The 7,592-nt window shown below is 43.8% G+C and overlaps 1 protein-coding gene across 2 annotated transcripts in view; it reads left to right on the top strand.

The window, feature by feature from the left end:
* Nucleotides 1–276: 276 nt before the first annotated feature.
* The window catches only part of SLC26A5 (solute carrier family 26 member 5), a 33,880-nt gene continuing 26,564 nt past the window's right edge, over nt 277–7,592 (top strand). The window contains exons 1-2 of one of the 2 annotated variants that reach the window (XM_084205776.1): nt 277–295; nt 1,564–1,639. The gene's annotated coding sequence lies outside the window, so the exon portion shown is untranslated. Of the gene's footprint in view, nt 296–618; nt 736–1,563; nt 1,640–7,592 lie in introns of those variants that run through there. The other variant, XM_084205775.1, reaches the window with a different exon arrangement.

Raw genomic sequence — 7,592 nt, 5'->3', positions numbered from 1 at the left:
AAACTCTGTGTACAAACCCGAACCTGGGAGGTGGGAAAACATTTTTGTCTTGGGTGAAAGGGAGCATCATTATGACAGAAAACATGTTAAACCAAGGACTCAAAGATGAGATCTGTGAAGGCATTTATCTACTAATTCCTGCATATTCGCAATGAAATTCATACCTACGTATTCTTTGCGCCCCTAAAGAAATGAAAAAGCACACACAGAGAGATATTTGGGAACAATTTGAGCGGTTCGGCTGGTCAGACACGGGAACAGATGGCCCAGGGAGGTGGAGTCACCATCCCTGGAGGTGCTCGAGAGCCGTCAGGATGCGGCGCTGGGTGATGTGGTTTCGGGCTTACAGGGGCAGGGCTGGGTTGCCAGTTGGACTCGGTGATGTTAAAGGACTCTTCCAACCCTGCTCACCCCAGGGCTCCGCTATCCTCCCCGACCGAGGAGGGGCCGGCCGGGGCAGCGCCCGCACAGGCCGCGCCGCCGGGGGCGCGCACGGCCCCGCGGCATCCTGGGACTCGTAGGCCGCGGCGGGGACGCGCCCGGCCGGGGCTGCGGGGGGGACTACGAGTCCCAGGCGCGCCCGCGGCCGCGGGGCGGGAGGGGGCGGGAGCGGTCAGGGGCTGGCGGCCGCTCGCGCCCCTGTGCTTCTCACCTTGGAGCGAGAGGCGGCGGCGGCGGCTGCCGGGCTGGAGGAAGGCGGAGGGCGGCGAGCGGAGCGCGGCCGGCCGGCCGGGGGTGAGCGCGGGGTCAGCGGCGGAGGGGGTCTGTCCCCTTGAGCGGATCTCCCGTGAGGGGAGCGAGCCTCGCCGCGAAGAGCGTCGGTTGGGGTCGGGCTGTCCCCACGCCTGTGGTTTCCGCTCGGTTACCCCGGGCCGGGGGTAGCCTGGGCGTCTCGCTCCGTGCCGCCCCCGCTCCCTTCGCTCCCCGCCGGCCCCGGCGGAGCGGCCGGAGCCCCGCGTGCGGCAGCCGCGTGCCGGGGGCAGCCGGGGTCCGGGGGCAGCCGGGGTCCGGGGCAGCGCCGTGCCGGGGGCAGCCGGGGTCCGAGGGCAGCGGGGGTCCGAGGGCAGCCGGGATCCGGGGCAGCGCTATGCCGGGGGCAGCCGGGGTCCGAGGGCAGCCGGGGTCCGGGGCAGCGCTATGCCGGGGGCAGCCGGGGTCCGAGGGCAGCCGGGGTCCGGGCAGCGCCGTACCGGGGTCAGCGCCCAGGGGCTCCCGGGCAGCGGCGGCACCCGCGCTGCTCCGTGCTGTAAAACGCGTGCAGCACCCAAAGGGAAAACCCAAAGGGAAACCAGAGGGAAGGCGAGAGATCAGTCATTTCCTCGTGTTGTGGCTGCACCCCTCCGACTGTAAGCTGCGGGCTGTCAGTTTAGGTCGGAGCGACTCTCCCAAGAAGACTTGGAACAACAAAAACTACCTGCTCTGCGCTTCAGTGCTAGCTTTAACCCAAAGACATTCAAAACCTTTCCAAAACCGCGATTAAACTATTCCCCTCAAACCCTTCATGCCCTTCCACTTTTCAGGCAAAGAAGAAGATTTTGCCTTTCCTATGTCACTATTTTTCAGCTTCACGAACTGTGGGAACATTTTGAACTCCTTACAAGGGATCAGTGAAAGCAACTAGGAAAAGCCAGCCAGAAAAGTAAGTAGGCTTAAATTTGCTGTGCTCGTGCCCATGCTGCTATTGCAAAATTTCTGATTGTCTGATGATTGAAATATGGTTGAAAGCTGGTTTTGAGATGCTTTGAAATTTCAGAGGGTCCAAGTGGCTGTTGCAGGAGGCATTTAGGGATAGCCCAGTAGTAAGGAAAAGAAAAAACATTAAATTGCTGCCATTATATCTGCTGATGAATCAGCAGAATATACATTCATAATTCTTCATATCTATCACAGTAATACAATTGTACAGCATTGGTTTTTGTGTTGATGACTGACAACAAGGGTCTGGGCATGGAATATTTTGGCTGAAGTTTTCCCAAATGAAGACTAAAATCTGCAAGCAAACTTTTAAAATGTCTCTTACTAAATGTGCAGTAACAGGTATTTTGGGTTAACAGGTGTCTTGATTTATATTACTTTCATGAGTAGGATGCTACTTTACTGCTGCTGCTGTAGAAACAGAAAAACTAAGGTAATTTGCTGTTTCAGAAGCAAGCACGTGCAGGTGGCTTGCACTGAATTAACTCTGTGAGGATCACCTCTTGCCTTCCTCAAGGGACAGTAATCACACTTTGAAACACTTGGTTTCTGACAGTCCTAAGCCTTCCTAAGACATGACAGATGTTTCAGTTGTGGATTTAGCAGTATTTCCAAACTGAAGTGTTTTCTTAATAGCCTTGCACTGCATTGTGAAACATCTCTGAAATGTAGTGTGGAAAAGGTATAGGAAGAGAATGGAGTTTCAGGCGTGCAGAGCTGCTGTTGGTAGCTGATAAAGCATATTAATTGTATAGACTTGAGGGTATTTAACTCATCAGTCTCATTCTAAAATCTTCTTTACATTTAGAGGTATATTTATGGGGGGAGTTGGGGCAATATTGAGTTATATTCAGAATCAGATTTCAGTGAAGGAAAGCTCTTAAGTCCAGTAAGAAACAAGCCTGTTGCTGCATCCATGTTTGAGTTCTAAACAAAACTAAACTTTTATTTCCTCTCAGTATTGTGTCCAGAGCTGATGTGCTTTTATTGCTCATACTATACAAACTCTGTGTACAAGGTAACAGTTTGCCTCAAGGCTGACATAATTTTAAAAAGTATAGATAATTGAGCATGATCTAGGTGAAAGGCCTAGGAAATTGTGATGTTTTTAGCCTCTGGCATAAACTGAGCCCTGTTTTCTAAGCTGAATACTTACTAAAATGCTCTGCTTGATCCACCCATCAGATCTTACAAGTTGGAGCACTGGACAGCCATTGCATCTTGCCTTTTGTTTGGAATTTCTAGTTCATTACCGTGGTTCAAACCATATCTTTAGCACACGGTTTTTCATGGTTATAATAGTCTGTCCCCAAAAATTCAATGTTTTTAGAACTTAAATATTCCAGAACCAAATTGAAAGATGTTGTTATTATATTAGTGTGTTGCTAAAATAATGGAAAACATTATTTTATGTTTAGCACATGGCTGTCACTCTCTTTTGCTAATAACTTAAGAAAGAAGAACTGAATGTATGTTTATTTGCTTTGACTGTTATAGTATAGACAGACCAGTATTATCTTGACCTACTATTAATTTGAATTGCAGCTGTAGCCTCTGTAAATGTAACCAAGGCTTTTGTGCATCCACTGAATTCCTAGATAAGCACAGCCCTTTGAGCTCCTCTTCCTTTCTGGGTCTCTGCCCAATCAACTGCTCACTGCTATTTTTTCTTCTGTTTTATTGCTGATGTATTTTTCTGTAAGATCTGGTTTTCTAAAGCTTTCTTTTCTGTTTTTTTTTCCATTGGATTGTTTCATAGCCTGTAACTTGTAGCACAAGAAAACCATGCTGAATCTAAAACTCTCAAGCTCTAATTAGCCTACTGATTTTCCAGTTAATTTTAATGAATTAAACACCATCATGATTCAGATGTTTCTTTCCTTAGATCTGTTAGTCAGCACAATGTTGTCCTTCTAGACAGTATTTCTTGATAGTAGCTCTTCACATGGCTACAAGACCTGCCATTGCTGTTATTTTATAACCAGTTATCTGTAGCTTTTTGCTCTTTAGAAGTATAAGCAGCAGCAAAGTGCAGGTCTTGTTGTTGTTTACTGTGTGCCCAGGTGATGGGAAAGCTGTACACAGACAGTGTCAAGTATTTCCACGGCTTTGAAGATACACCTGTAAATTTGTCCAGGCAGGTTGAATGAGTTTTGCAAGTCAGTTGCATTGATAGGATTTAGATGTTTATTTATGATTATAAGAGCACATATATGAACCACCGGCCTGTCAGGAACTCGCACTACTGTTCTCAAAATGTTGCATTAACTATTTTTTTATTTTGTGCAGTATCAAGCTGGGAAAACCTTCCATGTGACAAACAACAGTGTGATTGACTTCCTGGGAGGTTCTTTACAATCTGTATTTTACTGCCTGGGTAGAATCTTTTTTTTCTCCAGCCTTCTTTGAAAACTTTAAGGTTTTGCCCAGGCAGGGGATCAAGTTTTACTTCTCTGCTTTGACTGTTGCATACCATTTTGTACATCCAACTCTGTTTGTGTTCTTATATTGTTGTGGTTATTGGGGAGGGTTTATGTTAGCTAATTAATAGATGTTAATCTGTTAATTGAAAATCTGAGATTCTGACACATAGGCTGGGCTAGAGCAAAAATCAAATTCCTCCTTTTAATTTATTTTATGGAAATTAGGTTCTGAAGCAGAGCTGAGATTTGAGAACTCCTCAGAAAGCCTCTTATGCCATGCTGGGTGGGGCTTTAAGCAACCTGGTCTAGTGAAAGATGTCCCTACCCGTAGCAGGGGATTAGAACCTGGTGGTCTTGAAGGCCCCTTCCACCATTCTGTGATTCTAAGGCACAGACAGAACTTTCCAATCTGAATCAAAGATTGCTGTGTCTGTTGTTTGAAACATCCTTGTTGAAGTTCAGACTAGTAGGGACAGATCAATTAAGCTCAGTTAAGGATTGAACTGATTAAGAATTACAAAATTTCTGCCTGGTTTTCATGGAATAGAATTTAAAAAGCCATACCCCATGCAGGAGAACACTTGGATTGCTACTCAGGGGTGCCCAGAGGGAGCTGCCTGTTTCTGTTCTCACAGAACTCTTCTAAGCTCAGGCACATCAGGAAGAGTCACATCAGGAACAAAACTACAGATATTTCACAGATATAGGCAACTGTAATATCTTCTCTAAATACAGAAGTTTTGCTGCTGCTACCTTAACTTTATAGCATAACATGGTTCAAGTCCTTTTCCAGAGAAAGCATTACCTGAGTTCATTTACCACTTCAGCATCAAATCCTGCATATCCTGCTTTACCAGGATCCCGCCCCAGCTTCAGAGTTTTGGCATAACAATGTTTTCTAAGCCCTTCCAATTTCTTTCAGGTTTACTGTTTCATTATCTACTGTCTTTGGTTCATTGCATTTTTCTTTTTGGAATTTTGCACTGCACTTGTTGCCTGCTTGTTTTCAGTTCCTCATTACATGATTCCAGTTTTATTTCTTTGCCAGTTTCATGCTTAAAATCAATATATATGATATGGTTTTCGTGCTTCATTTAAGTCCATATAGCTGAACAGGTGACCTGAGTCTAGCTAACTACAGTTAATACACTACAGTTGTAGTGAGTCTGATTTTTTTTTTCCCTGTTTTCTGGTGACATTTGTTTCTTTTGCACATATGTTCCTGAGAAGGAAAGAAAGGTTCTTGCAAGAAGAAATCATCAAAAAATTACTCAGTGAACCTTTCCTCATTTCATTTGATGATTCTCAGCCCAGATACCCTGCTTGCTATTCCGGTTCCTTCATTAAGACACCCTGTTCTAGTAGCTGTTGCAGGAATCCATTCATGCAGGGTTGTTCTGCCAAACACTTGGAGAAATTTCAGCTCCCTGAGGGCTGGTCTTTTTGTTTGTGCAGGTAAGAACAGATTTGGGGCTGTCTCACATTATGATTTCATCAGCCACAGAAAAAATGTGAAGCCATAAGGTGAGCTGCAAATAAAGCAGGGGTTTGCTGTGAAATACTTACTTGAGAAACTTCTTTACATGTTCTTTGCTTGCAGTGCATTTTAAAATATTTCAAGCAAAAGCAGTGTTGGCCTGTGTTTGCTTTGCAGTCATGGCCTGTAGGTGTAATCTTGGCATCAAAACGTTGAGGAAGGTTATTCCCACTGTCTGGCATTCGCCTTCAGATCATGAAGCAACACTCAAGTCTATAGGAGACAGGAGAATGCTATTGTTTAGATAACATCTTCACCAAGCAACAGTTGCATAAATGGGGACTGGATCATATGTCATGTTCTGCTTACCACTCATGTAGGATTTGGTTCATACCTAGTGCAGAAAAAACCCACAGAAAATGTGTTATGAAGTAGCTTCCAAGAATGAAATGTTTGCAGATCCTAACATGGATAGGGAAGTTCTCAGAACTATCAGGAGGAGAGTTGCAGTTTTGAGAAATAGTTAGTCATACTACTTTCCCAAGGAGTGGCTGCCCTGTGCTCAAGTTCTGTGTTGCCTTTCAGAAACAACAGTTCTTCAGGAATTTCTTCAAGCATGGTAGTGGCTGTAGCCTGTTTTGCAGAGGAACAAATCCTTTCAGAATGTGTTAGAGAGCCTTGTAGAGGATCCTTGGAGACTTTTCAAAACCTCATGTTACTCAAGTAATGGTAGTTACTTTATGCCATGTTTTCAGCAGTGAAACTGGAATATAAATTTTAATCCCATTCTAAACCTTCTCTTCTTCCCTCTCTGCACCCCAGTCATTTCTTCCTCTGACCACACTGTTTTAGTATCCTTCAGTTTTCTCTGACTTGAGGGTTTTGTACTGTAAACATCATGACTGAAATTATTTTGGTTATAAATAACAACCTTCTATTTTTTGTTGTTTATTTTTAACTTGATGTAGCACTTGAGAAGGTAGTGATGTGTGTAAAGAGTTGATGAAGCAGATAGGGGAGAATTCTTTTGGTGACTTCTCTACAGAAGGAAGTGTATCACAGAATGAAGTAATTTCTTTGTGCACAGACACTTGTTTGCTGTCTGTATGTTCCACTTGACCTGAAAAAATGAACTGGAAGTCCACTGAGATCACAAGAAGTAAAGAAATTATTCTGGCTTAGCTTGGTGTGTATTCATGATCTTGATTTATGTTATCTCCTCTGACCAGCTGGAGCTTTATGAATAAAACTGCTCCACCAAAGTTTTTGGCAGTGGATTTTCTCTGGAAGTGAAGCTGGCTAATGATTACCTGTCTCTGAAGTAGTGTATGTCCTTATCAGTTGGCTTAACAAAGCACAATATAGGGGTCATCAGCCATGCTACCATTCTGATTAACTTACTGATTTCACTGTCACTAGCAACTGCTTTTGGCAAAGGGAAAGAGGATGGCAGACTAGAATCCAAGGTCAGTGAAGTTACAAAAAGCAGAAATAAGAATGATCATATTGCCATGGGTTCTCGTGGTCATCAATGTGTTCTCACTAGAAACAGGAGCCATCTCTTATCTATGTCTCAGAGGGAAGGAGACCCCTGTTCTGCTGCTCAAAGTGCTCCAGCTGTTTGTCTTATGTGGAATGGATTCAACAGCTCAATCATTATAACAGTTCCTAAAACATTGTGTTGATGAAAACAAACATAAGATTGCTGGTTGATAAGAGATACGCCTAAGACACTAATGAATTCATTCATCCATGGAGTAAACTTTGGGGACTTAAGTATTTTTTGGCAAGGAGCATGAAATATAAATTACCTCTTACCAGTAACATAATCATATTATTTATATATATATATATATATATATATATATATATATATATGTCTTATTTGTTACCATTTTGAGAGAAGAATCTTTATTCTCAATGTTATTATTATGCTGTGTTCAGTGGCTAAGATAGGTTCATTAGAGGAAAATATATCATGCTGAATTCAACAACCT

This window comes from Fringilla coelebs (genome assembly GCF_963513975.1).
Source record: "Fringilla coelebs genome assembly, chromosome: 5".
Classification (NCBI taxonomy): domain Eukaryota; kingdom Metazoa; phylum Chordata; class Aves; order Passeriformes; family Fringillidae; genus Fringilla; species Fringilla coelebs.
Note: the sequence above shows the minus strand (reverse complement) of the source record. Positions and strands in the feature narration are given on the sequence as shown.